This window comes from Jaculus jaculus, chromosome 17 (assembly GCF_020740685.1).
Source record: "Jaculus jaculus isolate mJacJac1 chromosome 17, mJacJac1.mat.Y.cur, whole genome shotgun sequence".
NCBI lineage: Eukaryota > Metazoa > Chordata > Mammalia > Rodentia > Dipodidae > Jaculus > Jaculus jaculus.
In genome coordinates this window covers 45,143,056-45,165,886 of record NC_059118.1, presented here as the reverse complement: position 1 = coordinate 45,165,886, position 22,831 = coordinate 45,143,056, and positions in this window count along the sequence as shown.

The window sequence follows — 22,831 nt, the reverse complement described above, 5'->3', positions numbered from 1 at the left end:
GGGAGCATTTTACATTCAGACCACCAGAGCCAGTGTCATTCATTTGCACTTTTACTATGGCCCAGTCCATAGAAAGGGAAAAGGAGACTTCCAGTTAATATGGTGGTGTAGGAACCATGCCAAAGCAGCCTAAGGGAGAAAACGCCAAGAAAAAAAAAAAAAAAAAAAAAAAAAAAAAAAACCAGCAAAACACACTCTTCTACTAAAAAGTGAAGAGTATAAGAAATTAAAAGGGCAACAGAGAAGTAGGAGAGATCCAGAGCATCCAGAGTCCACATTGGCAGACAGAAGCGGCTCCAGCAGTGGTGGCACCAGGTCCACAGCTACCCAGCTACCAGGCTTGGCTTGAGCTGAAGGAAAAACCAGGTGAGGGGATTTTCCACTCACACCAGAGCTCTTCTCAAACTCAAGAGACATTCAACAATGGAGGAGTAGATCACAAGGTACAGGATCACATGGACCAGTGAGAGAACTAGAGCCACCATCAACAGCCTCCCCCTACCCTCCAGTCCAAGTACCAGCAAGCACCAGAGACCAGCAGAAGGGAGATCACAGCACCCAGCACCAGTGAACAGACAGTGATCCAATGACCCAGACAGCCTACTTGAACCCACAGTGCACCAAAGAGGGACCCAAGCAGGAGCACAGCATAACTGAAACCAAAATAATCTCAAAAGGTAACTGGGATTACACCAGGTCAGTACCTGCCAAATAAGCCTGGTATATAGGCCTGAACTAGAAGTGCTAATTGCACCTTCCACATCAGGATAAATTATATGTTAAATCTTATGGATGGTCAGATTTGCCATTCTTAAATAAACTATATTTTGAGCTTGTTATTTGTTGCTTCTTGATTTATAGTGGGTTTGTTTCCTCTTCTGTTATACATTAGGGAAGGATCTCACTTGGTCACAAGCTGAATTGAAACCCTGAACAGACAAGAAATCTTAACCTCCTTGTTGTCAGGATTAAGGGTGTGGGGCACCACAAACCCTAAGGGACAGTTAGAGAATCTGGTTCTCGTAATATCTATGCTTGCAAAAATACTCTGTGCTGTTTCTCATTGAAAGTGTACATTGTTTAGTTAAATTTTAGAGTCTGCCTGTGTTGTGCTCCACTTAGCCCACATGAAAACTCTCATAGCAGGCAAACCCAACACCTAGGGTCACTTTTGTACATACTCTGAGAGTCTTAAGAGCCATACCTAAAACCTTAAGCTCCTATCCTGAAGATATATAACATCACATTGATTGATACATCTAATAATACTGCAGCTAACTAGAAAATCCAAGCATTAAATTAATCCAAGATGCAAAAATATATACATTATAACACCAGAAATACCAAAAATCAAGGCAATATAAAACCACCAAAAAGTATTAATGCATCATAAATGACCTCCAGTGAGAATGACTTACAGGAAATGCCTGAGAAAGATTTCAAAAGGATGATTATAAATATTCTCAAAGAAGTCAAAGAAGAAAGGAAAGGAATGAAAGAAATCAAAGGAATCAAAAAAGACATAGGAAACCAATTTAATGAAATGAATAGGTCAATACAAGACATAAATGAGGAAATAGATATGATAAAGAAAAACCAGTTAGAATTAGTAGCAATGAACATCAAAGTTAATGAAATAAAAAACTCTGTAGAAAAATCTCACCAGTAGAATGGATGAAGGAGAGGACAGAATATCGAAACTAGAAGACCAGGTGGCAGGCCTAATACAGTCCAACAAAAAGAAAGACAAACTAATAGAAGAGGATGAATGGGAATTTCAAGATATTCTGGACACTATGAAAAGATCCAACATAAGAATTCAGGTTATAGTAGAAGGATAAGAATTTCATTCCAAAGGCATAGTAGGCATCTTCAACAAAATCACAGAAGAAAACTTCCTATAATTTGGGAAGAGGTATCAATGCAGATACAGGAATCCTTCAGAATAGAGCTAACTTAACTTCTTCCTTTCCAAATTGTATCCCTTTTATTTCCTTCTCCTCTCTTATTGCTTGAGCTAGGACTTCCAGAACTATATTGAAAAGCAGAGGTGAGAGAAGACATCCCTGTCTTGTTCCTGATCTTAATAGGAATTTCTCCAGTCACTCTCCATTAAGTATTATTTGGGCCTTTGGAGCTTTGTATATTGCCTTTATTATGGCAAGATGTGAACCGGCCATGCCGATTCTCTCCAATGTTTTGATCATGAAGTGATGCTGTATCTTGTCAAAGGCTTTTCTGCATCTATGAAAATGATCATGTGGTTTCCATATGTTGAACCACTCTTGTGTTCCTGGGATAAATCCCACTTGGTCGAGGTGGATAATGCTTTTGATGTGTTGTTGAATTCAGCTTGCGTGTATTTTGTTCAGGATCTTTGCATCCATGTTCATTAGGGAAACAGGCCGGTAGTTTTCTTTTCTTGTGGCATCTCTGCCTGGTTTGGAGATTAGGGTGATACTAGCTTCATAGAAGGAGTTGGGTAGCTTTCCATGTTCTTCAATTGTGTGGCACAGTTTTAGGAAGATTGGTTTGAGTTCTTCCAAGAAGGTTTGATAAAATTCGGCTGGGAATCCATCTGGTCTTGGACTCCTCTTTTTGGGGAGGTTTTTTATTACTTTTTCAATCTCCATGAGTGTGATGGGTTCACTGAGGTGATTAATCTGCTCTGAGTTTAGCTTTGGTAGATGATATGTGCCCAGGAATTTATCCATCTCCTCCACATTATCGAGTTTTGTGGAGTAGAGGCTTTTGAAATAAGTCCTGATGATTCTCCCAATTTCACTTATGTCTGTTGTGATCTCTCCTTTTTTGTTTTGAATTTTGTTAACTTGGAGCCTCTCCCTTTTTTGCTTGATCAAATTGGCCAGAAGTTTGTCAATCTTGCTTATTTTTTCAAAGAACGAGCTTTGTTTTATCAATTGCCTTAATGGTTTCCTTGGTTTCCAATTCATTAATTTCTGCTCTGATTTTAATTATTTCTTTACTTCTGGAGCTCTTTGGGTTGGATTTTTCTTGTTTTTTCCAGTGCCTTTAGGTGGATGGCTAGGCTATTGATTTGGCATCTTTCTGTCTTTTTTGTGAAGGCATTGAGTGCTATGAATTTTCCCCTGAGGACTGCCTTCATTGTGTCCCTTAAGTTTTGGTATGGTGTGTTCTCATTGTCATTCAATTCCAGGAATTTTGCAATTTCATTTTTTATTTCATCCACTATCCATTTATTGTTTACGAGCATGCTGCTCAGTTTCCAGGTGCCGTTGGGATTCTGGGTGGGACTTTTGTTGTTAATTTCTAGCAATGTAGCATTGTGATCTGATATCATGCAGGGAATTATGTCAATTTTCCTAAATATTTGGAGGCCGTCTTTGTGACCCAGTATATGGTCTATTTTAGAGACTGTTCCATGGGCTTCTGAGAAGAAGGTGTAATCTGTGGATTTGGGATGGAAAGTTCTGTAGATGTGCGTTAGGTCTAAGTATTCTATGGTTTTGTTGAGCTCTCTTACTTCCTTGTTGAGTTTCTGTTTGGATGATCTGTCTATTACTGATAATGGTGTGTTGAAATCCCCAGCTATGATGGTGTTGGTGGTTATTTCTGGTTTATTGTCAAGTAGGTTTTGTTTTATGAACTTTGGTGCCCCTGTGTTTGGTGCATACAGATTTATGATTATAATATCCTCTTGATGGATTATTCCCTTGATAAGTAGGAGTAGCCTTCTTTGTCTTTTATGATTATTTTTGGTTTGAAGTCAATTTTATCCAATATTAATATAGCTACACCTGCTTGTTTCTTATTCCCATTTGCTTGAAATATTGTTTTCCACCCTTTCACCCTGAGGAGGTTATTGTCTTTAGTGGTAAGGTGGGTTTCTTGAAGGCAGCAGATTGAGGGGTCTAATTTTTTGATCCACCCTGTTAGCTTGTGTCTCTTGATGGGTGATATTAAGGCCATTAATATTTAGGGTGATGACTGTGAGATTTGATTTGATCCCTGCCATGGTGTGGTGGTAGAGGTGTGTTGGTGCCTCCATGGAATTTGAAATTTTTTCTGTCTACTCTGGGTTTGGTTGTTGTGATCTGCTTCTTGTAGGCATTTGTGTTTGGTTATTTGTTTCTTCTCTGTGGGAATTTCCTGGAATACATTCTGTAGGTTTGGTTTTGTGTTCATATAATTGTAAAGCTGAGTTTTGTCATGGAAAGTTTTCCTTTCACCATCTATTATAAGGGAGACTTTTGACTGGTAGAGTAGTTTGGGTTGGAAGCCATAGTTTCTTAGAGTTTTAAGTGTTTCATTCCAGGCCCTTCTAGCTTTCAGGGTTTCCATTGAGAAGTTGGAAGTAATTCTGAAGGGGTTTCCTTTGAAAGTGGTGTGCTATTTTTCCCTAGCTGCTTTTGGGATTTTCTCTTTGGTGTCAATGTTTAGAGTCTTAATGATAATATGTCTTGGGGAGTTTCTCCTTTGGTCCAGTCTGTTTGGAGTTCTGTTCACTTCTTGTATCTTGATTGGTCTTTCTTTTAAGAGACTGGGGAAGTTTTCTTCAATTATTGTGTTAAATAAGTTCTCCATGCCTTTGGTCTGAAATTCTTCTCCTTCTGGATATTATAATGATTCTGATATTAGGACATTTAAGTGTATCCCACAATTCCCTCATGTTCTGTTCACAGGAACTTTTGAACTTACTGAAATTTTTGAACTGTCGAACTGCTTCTTCCATCCTGTCTTCCAGATCAGAGTTTGTATCCTCTACTTCGCTGACTCTATTGTTGAGAGCCTCTAGAGAGTTTTGGACTTGTGCAATTAAGTTTGCATTTTCTACTACTTTCCTATGTATCACTTCCATCCCTCTTTCCAGCTCCCTTTTCACCTCATTTTCTGATTTTCTTGATGATTCTTGGAATTCATCCTTGCATTTCTTTATGTTTTCATTTGGTTTGGCCAGCTGATTTTTAAGGTACTCTTTTTTTTTTCACTCTCCCTCAACTCTCTTAGCTCTCTTTCCATTCATTCCAATGTCTTATATTGCTCTAGCTTAGTGGTAGCATCCACACAATTATTGGTCCTTTGTTGCTTTCCTGCATGTTCTAGCAGTAGGTTGGTCAGGGTTGCATTGCTCATAGCTTCCACTTGATGTTCTGATCCTAAAAACTCTTTTATGGCTTGGTTAGATGTAATCCTTTTTGTACTGGGTGATCTATCTGGATTCTCTTGCATTTTACTTTTCATGTTATTTCTTTTGTGCTGTGGTCTACCCATGACAGTGTTTAGGCAGGTAGGTGGGTGGACCAGCCTGGGCTCTAGCTCAATGAGACTCCAAGGCAGCCTGGGGCAGTTGTCAAACAGTCTGGGTTTTTTCTCTCTCTTGCCAAAGCCGCCTATCTACTGCCTGACAGGGACACCAAAGTTGTCTGAATTCTCACCCAGTAATGCACCAAAGCTGCCTGCCTTCGAGCTTGGAAGGGGACTGAGGTAGTAAGCCCTGAAGCTGCCCAAACTCTGGCTGAGAACACTGGGACCTGCAAACAGTCTGAGCTCCCCCACCACAGGGTAGTGGAGGATGAGCAGCAATGGACAGGTAGGTGATGACACCTGAGCTGGCACTAGTGACTCAGTGTGGGCTTGTGTGGCCCTTGCTGTGGGACTGGGCCTGCTGCACATGCAATTGTAGTGCAGAGGCACCTGCTGAGTGCACAGAATAGGTCACAGCAGAGGCTGGCTGGAGGGCACACGATCAGAGCACAGTAGCTGGGGGTCTTGCGGCCACCTAATCACAGCAGCAGTGGTCCCCGCGGGTGTGCAAACCGAGCACAGTGCGGCGGGCCAGTGCACGCTTTCAGAGCACAATGGCAGAGGTCCCCATGGGTGTGGAGATCCCCACGGTGTGTGAACGGAGCACAGCAGTGGAGGTCCCCGAGGGTGTGCGATCAGAGCACTGCACAGAGGGCTGGCGGGGGTGTGATCAGAGCACAGCCACATGGGATGCAGGGTGCAGCGGCTGTATGTGTGGGGGTAGACTGCCCACCCAAGATGGGATCCGCGATTCCCTGTTTTACCCCACTCTGCACCATCCCACTGGCAAGACAACTCTGATAACCCTTAATTTCTTGCCTTTCTTTCCCTGGTATTTGCAGTGCAGCTGGGTGGTCGCCATCTTGGCCGGAAGTCTGGAAATGAGTGTATTAAGTGAGGTAACCCAGGCCCAGAAAGCAAGCGTTGCATGTTCTCTCTCATATGGGGATCCTAGCTACACATGATTGGACCTCTGTGTGAGTAGGAAGAAAACTCAGTGGCAAAGGCCAGTAAACTAGCAAAAAAATATAAAGGGAAGAAAAAGGAAGGAGGGGAGAGTACTTAATAGGATGGTATGTAAGTAGAATAGATTAATGGGGGTGAAAAGGCCCAAAGTGATGTCAAGGGAAGAGATTGAGAAAAGGAAAGGTGGAGGGAGGGCTAATCAAAATCTAAGAGGATATAAATAAATCATATGGAATCCTACTCTTTTTTGGACAATGGAACACTCAGGAGCCATAGATTATTGCTAGAAAATTTTCAGTGCCAAGGATGGGATACCTTCCAGTGAGTTGTTGGCCAGGGATGTCCCTGATGCCCCCCAAAATTATAGGCCATTGCTGAGGCCCTTGGTTTCCCACCAGGAATAGATGGCAAGACCCTATTGCTAAAGACGCCACATACTTGGCCTGTAAGGCCACTGAGAAATCCTGCTGGAACTGAGCTGATAACCTCATCCATGTTTCCCAGCTGACAGAAAACTGGAAGAAAACATTCTGCATGCAGTTCAATGGGTGAAATAGAAATCATCAGTGAAGGTACTCAACAGTGGACAGTGCAAGCCTTATATTTAGCCCGCCAGGCCAAATGAGCCAAAGCATGCAATAGTGGCACATCCGTCATGGTGGAAACCAACTGCCCTCCAATTGGACTGGAGGCCTACTCCATTGGAAGGATTTCATCCCTGATACTGAAAGGTTAAAACAGGGGTATTCATGAGCCCTGGGGGTGTAACATCTGCTGCTGTCTGGATAAATGTATATACTATGCTTATCAAACAGCCCAGCAAGCTCTTCTCTTCATACCCTTATATTAATGCTACTCTCACCTTTGGTAGAGAATCTTCTCCTTTCAGATGGCAGTGACCTGGGGATGACTCAGAAGGCATCATGGTACTGGAAAGAAGTGACCAGAGTCTTCCGTTCTGTAATATCTGCATCACACCCTCCAAGGTTCAGGGTCTCATGTGGGTGAGGTGGTGGAAAGAATGTAACAGCCAAAGGAGGTATAGGACTCCTTACAACATGCTCTCCCCCAGACACAAAATGGCTTGGCTATCCATAACCTCACAGTCCCTGACACTACCTACACAAGACCATCATAATAGGAGGAAAAAATCATAATAAAAGAGAGACTTATTGAAATGGGGAGGCGATATGATGGAGAATGGAGTTTCAAATGGGAAAGTGGTGGGGGAGGGAGGGTATTACCATGGGCTATATTTTATAATCATGGAAGTTGTTAATTAAAATTTGAAAATAAAAGGAAAGGAAAGGAAAAGGAAAAGGAAATCCAGGTGTTACATTCATTCTTTTCTCTGTATCTGTTGTTGCTATCTCTATTTTGCTCTCTTTCTTGCTCAACACCACTGATGGTTAGACGCTTGAACATTGGCCTCTCTTTGCATTGACATGCTCCAATTTACAATGCAGTATTTTTGGTAACACTGTGGACTTACTCATAGTCTATCTAAATCCAAGAATCCTGGGCAGAGATTTTTATTTCCCCACATGACTCAACACATGGTGGTCCAAAGTAGAGTCACTGAGTCCTGAAAACAAACTTCAACTTAGTGCAATGGCATTCTCAGAGTACACCAGTTATGGATTGAGTGTTACATCAAATCTGTTTTATATGGAAATTTTGTTTTGAATTCATGGTGCAAGAAGCTAAGGTATAGCATGACACAATTAACTTTTGCACAATGCCAACTGACATTTACTAAGATGGTTTTGTATTTTTTTCCCCTCTACAGGAATGTTCATCTGATACTTATACATAAAGTAACAAAAATTTATTCTGAGTGTCCAGGTTTAGGTAAAGTCCTCTATATAAAGGAGTTGAGATACGGAGTTTCAGCCCATGTGACTTTTTGGTATTTCATTTCTTCCTTCTTCTTTCAGTAAGTATCACTAATTAAGTAAAGCAGGCCAATTATGCTAAGGGATAATCACGATGCTCTTTTCTTCCTGAAGTTGGCACAACAGTAACTTTCAATGAGAGCTGAAATTCATAACCTATAGGGAGACATAGGACCTGCAGTTTCTCCAACATATTTCTGTGATGAAAGATGATACAGTTTGAGTTTTGTTTCATTTCTTTGTTATTTTAATTCTTAAGATATTGCTATTCAAACTCTCTCTATCAAAGCTGGCTACCAGGTTATGGAAAAATTTCCATTTGAATAACATGTGTCAGTTTGTGGAAATGATTACAGGGTAACTTTTATTTCACATTTTCATAGGTCTGTTAGCATCCAGATGAGTACAATACCTCAAAGTCACATCAACACAGTTTAAACTTGTATTTAAAAAATTTTAATAGATCCCTAATTGGTACGGTTTGTTGCACACTCACATAAAGTCAAAACTGGGTCCTGATTGGCAGATGGCTCATGTCCATGGTTACAAAGCTGATACTATTCCACCTTGTGACTCCATTGTGTTATATACAATTTCTGTGTTTCTTATGGAAGAGGGAGAATATCAGCAATCGCATGTGAGATTTTAGGGGCCAGGCCTATAAATAGTACCACTATTACTTCTGTCCATACATACTCAACTCTATTCATGCTAGCATTTCTCTAAGAGGAAATAAGTGAGGATAAATTCCTACTAGCACCTCCAAGGAGCACTTGGATACATCTCTCAAAGTGTAGATGTTAAATCAGGTAATAACAAAAAGATGCAATTTTAATATAAGCAGCATTGAAAATTACTTGGCAATATTCAAATTCAATATATTGATAAATCTCCACAACAATGTATTAATCATGTGAGTTTATTGTTTATATTTTAATAAGTAGTTTAAAACAAACATACACGTGGCTATTTAATTAAGGTTTACTTTTCAAATATCTTGGGTTTTATGTAGATCAAGAGACAGGAGAGGGAAGATAGAGAGAGACAGGAATGGAAAGAAAGAGAAAAGTGATCTAAGGAGTTAGGCTTTATGACATGAGCATATTATTCTAGTGCTCAGGAGGCTGAGGCAGGAAGACTTATATAAGTTTGAGGTCAGAAGGTATTTTATAGCTATCTAGAAATAAAGAGAAAAAAAAAAAAAAGAAATGACTTCCAGAAATATTCCACAATTTTCCTGTTGAAGACCATTTTTAAATAAAACTTTTTTTGTTTCCTTGTTGGACACAGAAATCCATCACTGTCATATAAAATAATCCCCATGGTTATTATTTTAATTATCATTATGTAGATTATTATAGTCTGCTCAAAGTTATAGCCTATATATTTCTTTTTATTTTATTAATTATGTACTTTTCTATGTGAACATATTTCATGTTGGTTATTTTCCCTTTGAGTTATAGTATTATATCTCCTTACCCCTTTTTCCACCCCTCTACGGGCCCTCCTCAGTAGGATCACAGGTATTCACTGTGGAATCATGAACACATCAGTTGGTTTCAGTGGGGAAAAGTAATGCCTCAGAATATTCCTTCCACTCCATGGCTCTTGAAACTTTTCCTCCCCATTCCCTTTCCAATGTTCCCTGCATGTTGGTGAGTGTTTTATAAGTGTCCTTTAATGATAAGGTCTCTGTAACTTCTGAATTTCTGCTTTGATGAGTTTGGACTGCCTTCAGTTCTTAATGCCATCTCACTGAAGCATATCTTGGAATTATAACTCTGAACATTAATGTGCTTGTGGTGGTTTAAATGGATATCCACCAATAGATTTAGGAGTTCAATTCAAGATTAACTTGGTGTCACTGCAGGGAGATTCTAGGGTCCAGCTCTAATGTGTGGGGGTGGAACTGGAATACCAGTCTGATATGCAGAGTTCTTGAGCTCTGCCTGGGGGTTCCTGGATTGGGCTTGCTTGTGGTGCTGGTGGTGGTCTCTCTCCCTCTCCCTCCCTCCCTCCCTCTCTCTCTCTCTCTCTTTCTCTGTTTCTGGACCTGTGAAAGAGTACCAGCTTCTTCTGCCATTATGGAACTTGCCCCAGATCTGTAAACTTCAAATAAATTTCCTTCCTCCCATAACTGTGTCTGCTCTGGAGGTTCATCCCAGCCATATGAAACTGGCTGAAACATGACCCTCAATCAAAAGACACAGATTGAGCTGGAGAGATATCTCAGTGGTTAAGATGCTTGCCTAGAAAACCTAAGAACCATGGGTTTGATTCCCCAGTACCTATTTAAAGCCAGATGCAAAGTAGTGCATGTGTTTGGAGTTCTTTTGCAGTGGCCAGAGGCCCTAGCATACCCACTTTCTCCCTCTTCCTGCCTCTCTCTCTCTCTCTCTCACTTTCTCTATATATCTATATCTCTCCCTCTCTCTCTCGTAACCAACTAACTAAACACATACTTTTTTTTTTAATACACAGGTTAACAGACTGGATCAGAAAACTCATCCATTTACTGCCCATGACATATATATTATTATGTGCCTCATAATATAAAGAGAGATTCAATATTTTTCAACTTTTATCACTGAATAAATTTATATTCATTTAAATTTTTACTTGTTTTTATATTAGTAGAATTTTTTGAAGAATTCATCAAGGAAAGAGAAGACAAACCTATGCATTTTAAAAATTTTATTAAGTCCAATTTCTAGCGTTCATAAATGTACCTCTCATTGCTATTTCTGGAGGAAATATCTATAGTTAAAAGCCTAAAAAATGTTGTCTGATGAAATTTGGAGACACCCAAAAAATAACGCAATACCACAGAGTTAATGTGATGGCTGATACCATTTCTCATTTTTAATAGATGTCAAAAGAAGAAAAATCAAGCTGCAATTCCATATACTGACACCCTGTTCACTTAACAGAAGACTTTTATAAGCAAATCATAATTACTTATATATATTCAGTTAATTATACAAGGACATTTAGATTACTTTTATATTTCCAAAAGAAAAAGACATGAACAACTTGGAATTTCTAGTAGACACTTGGGTATTATTTTAGTTCTCTTTGTTATATTTTTACACAATGTTTAATTTGGTATTGGAAAATAGGCTTTAAGTAGGAAAAGGTCATTTTTAAAATACAGCCACATATATGGACTATAAAATCACATATATATCCAGTCTTAAACTAGCTTTTCCTAACTGGAAGATGAAACCCTATTTCTGTGTCTGACCAAAATGAAACATGCAGATAGATAGCACGTTAAGAAAATACATTTTATTTGTTTATTTTGGAGAGAGAGAGAGAAAATAGGCTCATCAGAACCTCCAGCCACTGCAAACAAACTCAAGACATATATACCACCTTATGCATCTGGCTTACATGGATACTGGAAAATTGATCCTGGGTCCTTAAGCTTCTCAGGAAGTGCCTTAACCACTAAACAATCTCCCAGGCCCCAGATACCACTTCTTAATGTTTCATAAATGTAAACATAATTTGGAGACAGTAAGGGAAAAGATCATTTCTTAAAAGAGTTAAAAATGGTCAATAGCATTTTTGCTAACTTCAGAATAATACTTTAATACCTTATTATTTTCTATCAAGGTATTGTATGTGTTGCCTATCTCCAATCCAAGGCAAGGTAGTTGGCTGATTTGTAGAACTATAACTTACTAGTTATATTCAGTAGCACTCACTGACTCTTGCTTATTTTTGGCATCATTTGGAGACATGGACAAGAAGTATAGATCATTGTTCTTGGAAAGTGAGAAGTCTCACATAAGAGCAAGGACACAGGCTTCTCAGTCAAGCATCTAAGATATTTTAAGAAATTTCTCTCATCAGAAGCATCATCACAATCTAAGCTTGTGGTTTATGATGAACTGTGATGACAAAGCAGGTTTGGGGTATTATGTTTGGCAGTATCAGTGTAGCTATCTCATTTCAATTTAGAACAAAAGAATAAGAAATCTTGTTTCAATTCAGTACACATAATGACAAATATTCAGGTACATTCATGTAAATACCCCAAAAGAACATTATTAAGTTTTCTTTGAAGCATCATTATATCGTGTTCTGTGTTTATTTAGAGGAACAATGAGAAGCCAGAAGCACTATCTGTACTGTGCCTCATTGTAAGTTGAAAGTAGTAAATGAGAAAAATTCCCACAGATTTTCAGAAAACACTAGCTCAAGGGCATGCATATTTTTACTTGTGTGGTTTTAAAAGTCTGTAGCAGGGGTGGGCAAAGTTTTCTTGACATTGAAAGCCAGCAATCACCTTTACTATTGCTTAACTCTAATCTTATATCTAGACAACAGCTAGAGTTAATGAATATGTGAACTAGCACTTCATGATCCAGCAAGTCTATCTCCACTAAAACAAGTGACAGGCTGGATTGGGTCCATGGGTAGTAGTTTACCAAGCCCCAGGACACAGCAACCTTCACATCATATATTAAATGCAATTTAATTTTTAATTTATTTGCTGAGAGTCTTAGAAATTATTCTCAAGTTGTGCATAACCATAGCCTTTTATTAGATCTATGTACATGCAGTAGTTATGCCTTTGTTATTAATAAAATGATCCACTTGCTGGATGGAACAGGCCATAAGACTGTTATTTCCCAAGTCTTGCTGTGGACAGTGAGGAATTGGAAAATAAGTTCATCTGTCCACTAATAGCTAAAAAAACAATTAAAACAAGTACATGGAGTTTTGCTTCCCCATGATGCTCTATTTATTAGACTCCACTGAGAGGGTCTGTGTTCAGTGCTACTGGGAATAGCCTTGAAAATAATGATCTACTTTCTCTCAGAAAATTCATCTCTGAAAGAGGATAATGTCTGCAAATAAGGTATTCTAAACGAATATAATTAAAAAGTGATGTGTTCCAGATTGAGAGAACTTTGAGATAATGACTACAGTTGTACACACTGTACCAAAAGAACAAGATGTCACAATTATATGTCTGCAGGTTGATTTAGTCTGGCAGCACTGAACTTGGTCTATTTGTGCATGACAACACAGCCTATGTGTTCTACAGATGAAGCTCTGTTCCTCTTTGATAAACTTACATGTGTCAATTAGCATACTTCTTAATCTAGCTGGAATTTCTGATCAGGGAGATCTGCTCTATGCCTTCATTTTTCTGGGATTAAAGTGCTTGCAAACAGTCCTTTTTATTTAGATTAAGTCCTCTTAAAAATTCTCTGCATAAATAAAATTTTTATTATTTTGTTATTTTTGAAGAATGGTCTTCCACTGCAGAGTACTGACCATCTTCTCAAGTATCTCTAGCAGATAAGACTGAACCATATCCTCTGCCTTTTTATAGAAACAGATTCCAGTCAATCTTTGTAGGACATGTCCCTTCACTTTCCTTTCCTTTTCTGGTTTTTTATCTAATATTATTGGCATTTACTGCTTCTTCACCTACTCACCTTTGTGTTTAGGATTTGGGAGATATTACAGGATAAGGATAAGTACCCATGTCCAGTGGCCCAACTTTATTTGTCACAATGTTCCTTACTCCATTTGTTTCTCTATGCTATGAAACATAGGAGTTGGCAATATTCAATAAATTCCTAACAGTTATATAGTGCTTTAAAATTTAGAAAGCCATTATACATGCCTAGATCTCATACACTGGCATCACTCCCTTTAAAGAGATGGAAACCTAGAGTCAAACACAGTGACTGACCTACTAAGTCATGTAACTAGAACATACTTATGAGCACATTGTAAACCCAACTCTAATTCTCACATGAGCTCTACATGAATGCCCAACTCAGAAAATCAAAAATATTAATGAAAGACATGTCATCTGTCAGTAGTTCGTGTTCAAATGGAAATTTTATGTGTAATGGCCCTAATAAGAACATGTTTTCATTCTTTTCATAAAACCAGTCATTTCTGCAGCCTGGGATCCTACTTTCTGTACATAAATTAACAGTGGTGGTCTCTTCCAAATCTATGGTAATAAGTTCTTGTTACAAAGAAGACTACAAAAAATACATGAGAATTAAAAAGATTTACGATGTTAAAATAACCAGTCTTCTGATTTTCATCCTTGGTTCCACTACATCATTCCCCAGAACAATCAGAGAGGTGTTTGAAATCCAAATTATATAATTGAAAGAAATATAAATTCTTTTAAGGCCACACTCATTCATACCCTGTTCCACTCACTCTCACCAGCCACCCTTTTCCATCATAGTCAATCCACTCCCTCCACATCAGTCATCCAGATCCGTGGCCAGTGATAGTTAATTTCTACCCTGACTATGCTACAATCCAAGATCTTGTCACTTCTGCCAACATTGACTGCTCTTCAAAAGACCCTTTCTTTCCACCATTTTTCTCTATCTTGATGTGCTGGTTTGTTCTCTGTTAGTTTTCTAAAATACAGTTATATATTTACCTACACGGTTTTTTTTAAATTGATCTTGTTAGTTGTCATACAGAGATTTATGTATTATTTATTTTAGCATTTTCAAAGGCAATATGTTATGTTGATTTCTGTCTTTCCCCCATCTCCAACTACTCTCTCCACTCCCACTTCCACATTTCTATCCTTTATGTTCACTTTTGGCCAAGGTTTTACCCTTATAGGGTTTGTTTATATTGCCTTTCTCCCATATAAACATACTTCTAGATATTACAAACTAAGACCAATTTATTACTGAGAACCCTGTGGGTTTGGTCTTTCTGAGTTTAGGTCACTGCACTTAATCTGATTCTTTGCAAGTCCAACCATTTCCTTAATTTTTCATAATCTCATTTTTCTCTTCCTGCTGAATTGAATTCCATTGTGTATATGTACCACTTTTTCATTCTTATTATTTGCCAATGAGCATCTAGGCTTATTCTAATTCTTAGCTATAACCAAGGACTCTTTAGTGTCTGTCTTCCTCTAAAAGCTTATAAGATCTTTGCCACAGAGTTTGACATCAAGAATGCCATTCATGTGATTGAATAGAAAAAGAATGTTTGAGTATCTATCTAAACAAAACTGTCCTCTTTGCTGATGTAGCCTGATTGGTGATAAGGCAATGAATATTATTTCAATCAGAAGACATAATATGAGAACTATATCAATAACATGATAAAAAAATTTACTAACATAAGAAATACAAGCATGATTTCACTCTGGGAAGAATGAAAAATAATTTTTTAATTCTGAAGAAATACAGATTGAATGTTAGTACTATAATCATTTTCCATTAAAATATATATTCTTTCCACAATATCCATTTGAAGTCTTGGATTTTCTTGGCTGTGACCTGCTGTGATGTCAAAGAACCTGGAGTTTATTAGGTGTCTAAAGCTTCCTGTCACTCTTTAAATTTTTCTTTTATTTATGTGAGAGAGAGAGAGAGAGAGAGACAGAGACAGAGACAGAGAGAGAGAGAGAGAGGGAGAGAATTGCCACACCAGGGCCTACAGCCACTGCAAACAAACTTGAGATGCATCTGGCATATGTAGGTCCTGGGGAATCAACCTGGGTCCTCAGTCTTCACTGTTAAGCCATCTCACCAGCCTCTGTCACTCTTTTTATTAGTAGGAGCTTGTCACTATCTAAGCAGGAAGAAGAAACACTACCATTTATCCAGATACCACTGGAGATAAAATTATTCCAGGAAAACATGTCTTGACTAACTCAAAATGTTGCCATACAATTTTTAGTGAATTAAACTCTTTAGAGTCATAGGAGGCAACTGATCATTTCAAATTTATGTGTTTGTGTATGTATTAAAACTTTTATTTTGACACACTTTAAATGTCACATTGTCAGTGTTGTGATGAACTCAGTTAACACAGTACTTTCCTTGCCTGCATAGTAGAGTCCATCCCAGCACTAAATTTGCATAAATTTGGTGTGATGTACACCTCTTATCCTAGCACTTGAGAAAAGGAGGCAAAATGATCTGAAGTCTAAGGTCATCATCAGTTACATAGAAAGTTTGATGCCAGTTTGAGTTACAATAAATAAATAAACCACATACAAAACAAAACAAAACGGCACATTGCAAAATAAACTGAATACTCTGAATGTGGTTTTTAAAATCACCAGATCAAAGTTTAGCAATCTGATTGTCCTTTTATTTGAAGCAAATATAACTCAGCCTCTGGTAATTAAGAGAAACGTGGGTCTAGTGATGCTTAAAAGTTCCCAGGTACACTTGAGGATGGAGCTGAATTATGATTGAGACATGGTGACTAACAGATCATGAAAAGCACATTTACTTCAAGAGGTCAGAATGTGTTTGGCATATTTCATCCTGAAACTTATAAGGAGTCCCTCTGAAGATAAGCCAAATTGATAACCCCATGGAACCACGTTAGAGAAGATAGGTGTGTGTTTGATACAGCCAATTTGGTCTTAATTCTTAAGAAAATCTTCAGTTTGCATAATTTTGAATTGTTCTGTTTAAATCAATCTAAGGCAGAACTGTGAATTTTGTCTTGCATGCTTTTTTCTATATTCTCTTCCCATACCTATAATTTTCCAGAGTGACCCCCATTTTCATCCCAACCAAGCCCAACATATATTTATATTTTTAACCTAACAATACAAAGGTAAAATATTTATTTTTTAAATATACATACAAGCCAGTGTGATGGTGTATATCTTTAATCCCAAAATTTAGGAGGCGGAGGTAGGAAGATCGCCGTCAGTTTGAGGCAACCTTGAGGTCAGCCTAGGCTAGAGTGAGACCCTGCCTTGAAAAAACAAGATACATATAAACATAAAATTTATTTTTAATCTTTTTTCTTGAGCTAAAGTATCACAGGACAGCCCTGGCCCCCTTGACACTCACTATATAGCCAATGCTATTCCCAAAGTTATAGTGATCCTTGTGTATTAATATTCTGAGTGTTGAAATTATCAAGCTTGAACCATTAAAGATCAGCTAGAACATAGAATTTTAAAAGAAAGAAATAATTCTTTAATGTAACAAAAATTTTCAGCTTCTTTCACATGTCAGTACCAAAGATACACTATAAAAACAGTCATTTTCACAATTGCAGAAAACACTGGTATTGCCTTGTCCAGCTTATGTATGAGTTGACCATACCACTCAATTACCAGAGGTGCTAATGAGATGATGGCCTTCCCCTGACAACTAAATGCATAGGCCAAAGTATTTATGCACTAAGTAAATAGGTTTTTAATTAGTGAGAGTCCAATCTCATTGTCATTAGGACCATTGTGCCATTGTAAAATAAATCAAATTAGATTTCCAACACCAAGCCAGCTAAGACAACCCCCCATTCATCATTCCCCATATAGCAGCACTCTGAGAGTCTCCAAGTAAGGGTGAGAGAGGGTTAGTTGTGACCTATGAGACAAAGTGATGCTCTTCTTGATCTTAACTCTCTGCTTTCTGACTAGCATTGCAAAGTTTTATATCCTTGTAATTTCTCTGTTCACTAATCAATATTATAATCTAAAGTCAGACCTGCTGTATTACTGTTTGACTATAGAAAAATACAGCCAAATCCATTGGTGGCCATCAAAATGGTTTGTATCTAAACAACAAAGTGTTAACCTCATGTGTTCTTAAGAGATGTTTGTTCTTGATTTTTGGTGTTGTTGTTGTTGATTATTTTTACTTTTTATTCACAGCTTCCATTCTTACAGAAAACAAGCCATGATAATTCCCCCTGCCCCACTTTCCCTTTCTCAAATCCACTCTCCATCATATCTCCTCACTCTCTCCATTTATCTCTCTTTTCTTTTGATGTAGTCATCAATCCTCCTATTGTGAGGATCTTGTGAAGATAGTGCTAGGCACTGTGAGGCCATGGATATCAAGACCAATTGCATTGTTAGCAGTCCTACCCTTCCTTCAGCTCTTACATTATTTCCACCTCTTCCTCAATGGACCCTGAGCCTTGGAAGGTGTGATAGAGATGTTCCAGTGGTGAACATTCCTCCATCACATCATCTCCGCACTATAGTGCCTTTTGGGTCATCTCAGTGGTGACCACCATCTGAAAAGAGGAGCTTCCCTAACCAAAGGTGAGAGAAGCATTAATATATGGGTATGAACATTAAGTACAGTGCTTACAGGGCAGTTTGGTGAGCATAATATATGTATTTAGCCAGACAAGAGCAAGCATTATACTCCTAATGCTCATGACCTCCCCCACCATAGGCTTTTGATTAGGTTTTCAGTACCAAGTATGTGTTCTCTCCAATAGAGAGGGTCTCCGGTCCCATTTATAGAACAGCTGGTTTTTCCCATAAGAGACATGCCACTATTGTACCTGATGGTTCATTTGGCCTGCCTGGACAAATTTGAGGCTTGCAATGTCCAGTGTTTATTTAACCAATGATGGCTTCTGTCTCCATAAGTCTATATGCAGTGCATTTTTTTCCAGCTTTCTGTCAGCAGGTCTTCACAGAAGTTTTAAGCTCAGTTCCAGTTTGATTTATCAGTGACCTTATAGCCCAGGCACATACAGTCTTTAGAAGTAGAGTCTTATCATCTATTCCTTGTGAGAAACCAAGTGCCTTGACAATAGTCTGTAATGTTTTGGGGACATCAGTGACCTCCCTGACCAAAAACTCACTGGAAGATATCCTGTCCCCTTGCACTGGAATTTTTCTCATAATAGCCTATAGTTTCTGGGTATGTCATTATCCAAAATAGTAGATTGTCATGTGGCTTATTCACAATATCTTGAATTTTGATTACCCTTCCCCCCACATTCCTTTTACTCAATTTATTCCCCTGACCTCACTTAGGCCAATCCACCCCAGTAATCTGTTCATCTACTTACATATGTAGAGTGCCATCCCCTTATATCCACCCCTCTCCTCCCTCCTTTATAGACATTTTTTGCTTACTTGCCTCTGCTACTGATTTTTACTCCAACTCACATGCAAGTTTGAACATTTGTAACTAGGATCCACATATGAGAGAAAACTTGTGATTTTTTGGCTTTCTGGGCCTGGGTAACCTCACTTTGTATAATCCTTTCCAGATCTGTCCATTTTCCTGCAAATTTAATAATATCATTTCTGTTTACTTCTGAATAGAATTAGATTGTATAAATGTACCACAATTTCATTATCCACTCATCAGCTGAGGGACATCTAGACAGGTTCCATTTCCTAGCTACTGTGAATAGAGCAGCAATAAACATGGTTGTATAAGTATTTCTAAGGTAGTGAGAAGAATCCTTGGGCTATATGCCTAGGAGTGCTACAGCTGGGTCCTATGGTAAGTTTATTTTTAGCTGTCTCAGGAACCTCCACAATGATTTCTACAATGGTTGTGCCAGATTACATTCCCCCAAACAGTGTAAAAGGATTCATCTTTTCCCACATCATCACCAACATTTATTATCATTTGTTTTCTTGATGGTAGCCATTCTGACAGGAGTGAGATGGAATCTCAAAATAGCTTGAATTTGCATTTCCCTTATGGCTAAATATGTAGAACATTTTTTTAGATGTTTATATGCCATCTGTATTTCTTCTTTGGAGTACTCTGTATTTAGTCCCTTAGCCCATTTTTAATTGGGTTATTTGATTTCTTATGATTTAGTTTTCTGAGTTCTTGGTATATCCTAGATATTAATCCTCTGTCAGATGTATAACTGGCAAAGATTTTCTCCCATTCTGTAGGTTCTGTCTTTACTCCATTCACAGTGTCCTTTGGTGTACAAAAGCTTAGTAATTTCATGAGGTCTCAGTGGTTGATTAGTGGCTTTATGTCCTGAGCAACTTGGGTTATATTCAAAAAGTCATTCCTATACCAATACATTGAAGGGTTTCCCCTACATTTTTCTCTAGCAGATTTAGAGTTTCAGGTCTGATATTAAGGTCTTTTATCTATTTTGACTCTATTCTTGTACATGGAGATAGATAAGGATCTATTTACATCCTTCTACATATAGATATCCAGTTTTCCCAGCATCATTTGTTAAAGAGGTTATCTTTTCTCCAATGTGTGTTTTGGCATTTTTGTCAAAAATCAAATGGCTGTAGCAACCTGGATTTACATCTGGATCTTCTATTTGGTTCCACTGATCTATGTGTCTTTGTGCAAGTACCATGCATTTTTTGCTACTGTGGTTTTTTAATATGGTTTAAAATCAGGTATGGTGATACTACCAGCCTTATTTTCATTGCTCAAAATCTTTCTGGATAGTTGAGCTGTTTTGTGATTCCTTGTGAATTTAGGATTGATTATTTTATTTCTTGTCCTCCTCTTTCTTCTTCTTCTTTCTCTCCTTCTTCTTCTTCTTTTTGGTTTAGATTTTTCATTTTTCAAGGTATGGTCTGGCTCTAGCCCAGGTCGGCCTGAAATTCACTATGCAGTCATGGGGTGGCCTCAAACTTGAGCTCAGTGCAATCCTCCTACCTCTGCCTCCTGAAGGCTGGAATTAAAGACATGTGTGCAAACTTTGAAAATTGTGTAAGTCACCCATCACTGCATAGCTCCATCCTCCATGTTGACTCAGTGTCAGAAATGTAAGAAGTGGTACTAAGTGACAGCAGAAATAGATAAAACAGTGAAAAAACTCCATTGATTTGTCTAGACCTGATTCCTATAGAATGGTTTCAGGAATTTGAAATCATGGACTGGAGAGATAGCTTAGTGGTTAACCATAAGTTATGTGCCTGCAAATCCTAAGGTCTCATGTTCAACTCTCCAGGTCCTAAGTAAGACAGACACAAGATGATACAAGTGAGCAAGGTGGCATGTGTGTACTAAGTGGTACACATATCAGGAGTTCAATACAGTGGCTGGAGACCTTGGCATGCCAATTCTCTCTCTCTCTCTCTCTCTCTCTCCCTTTCTCTCTCTCTCTCTCCCTTTCTCTCTCTCTCTCTCTCTCTCTCTCTTGTGCATGCATTCTCTTGCATAAAAAAGCCAGTTATTTGGACTTGTTTCAAAACAAAGAATTTGAAATCACTTCTTCTTTCTTATTTCAGTGTGTGAATCTTAAAAATGCACTTAGCAGGGCTGGAGGGATGGCTTAGCAGTTTAGGCATTTGCCTGCAAAGTCAAAGGACCCAGGTTCAGTTCCCCAGGATCCACATTAGCCAGATGCACAAGGGGCCACATGCATTTGGAGTTCATTTGCAGTGGCTGGAAGCCCTGGTGTGCTCATTCTCTCTCTCTCCCTCTTTCTCTGTCAAGTAAATAAAAATAAAACATTTTTTTTAATTTTTATTAACATTTTCCATGATTATAAAATATATCCCATGGTAATTCCCTCCCTCCCCACCCCACACTTTCCGGTTTGAAATTCCATTCTCAATCATATTACCTCCCCATTACAATCATTGTAATTACATATATACAATTTCAACCTATTAAGTATCCTCCTCCCTTCCTTTCTCCACCCTATATGTCTCCTTTTCAACTTACTGGCCTCTGCTACTAAGTATTTTCATTCTCACACAGAAGCCCAGTTATCTGTAGCTAGGATCCCCATATGAGGGAGAACATGTGGCGCTTGGCTTTCTGGGCCTGTGTTACCTGACTTAGTATAATACTTTCCAGGTCCATCCATTTTTCTGCAAATTTCATAACTTCATTTTTCTTTACCGCTGAGTAGAACTCCATTGTATAAATGTACCACATCTTCATTATCCACTCATCTGTTGAGGGACATCTAGGCTGGTTCCATTTCCCAGCTATTATAAATTGAGCAGCAATAAACATGGTTGAGCATGTACTTCTAAGGAAATGAGATGAGTCCTTTGGATATATGCCTAGGAGTGCTATAGCTGGGTCATATGGTAGATCAATCTCTAGCTGCTTTAGGAACCTCCACACTGTTTTCCACAATGGCTGGACCAGATTGCATTCCCACCAGCAGTGCAGAAGGGTTCCTTTTTTTCCACATCCCCGCCAACATTTATGATCATTTGTTTTCATGATGGAGGCCAATCTGACAGGAGTGAGATGGAATCTCAATGTAGTTTTAATCTGCATTTCCCTGATGACTACTGACGTAGAACATTTTTTTAGGTGCTTATATGCCATTCGTATTTCTTCCTTTGAGAACTCTCTATTTAGCTCCTTAGCCCATTTTTTGATTGGCTTGTTTGATTCCTTATTAGTTAACTTTTTGAGTTCTTTGTATATCCTAGATATTAATCCTCTATCAGATATATAGCTGGCGAAGATTTTTTCCCATTCTGTAGGTTGCCTCTTTGCTTTTTTCACTGTGTCCTTTGCGGTGCAAAATCTTTGTAATTTCATTAGGTCCCAATGGTTAATCTGTGGTTTTATTGCCTGAGCAATTGGGGTTGTATTCAGAAAGTCTTTGCCAAGACCAATATGTTGAAGGGTTTCCCCTACTTTTTCCTCTAGCAGTTTCAAAGTTTCCGGTCTGATGTTAAGGTCTTTAATCCATTTGGACTTAATTCTTGTGCATGGCGAGAGAGAAGAATCTATTTTCATCCTTCTGCAGATATTTATCCAGTTTTCAAAACACCATTTGCTGAAGAGGCTGTCTCTTCTCCAATGAGTATTTTTGACATTTTTATCGAATATCAGGTGGCTATAGCTACTTGGGCTTACATCTGGGTCCTCTATTCTGTTCCACTGATCTACATGTCTGTTTTTGTGCCAGTACCATGCTGTTTTTGTTACTATGGCTCTGTAGTATAGGTTAAAATCGGGTATGGTGATACC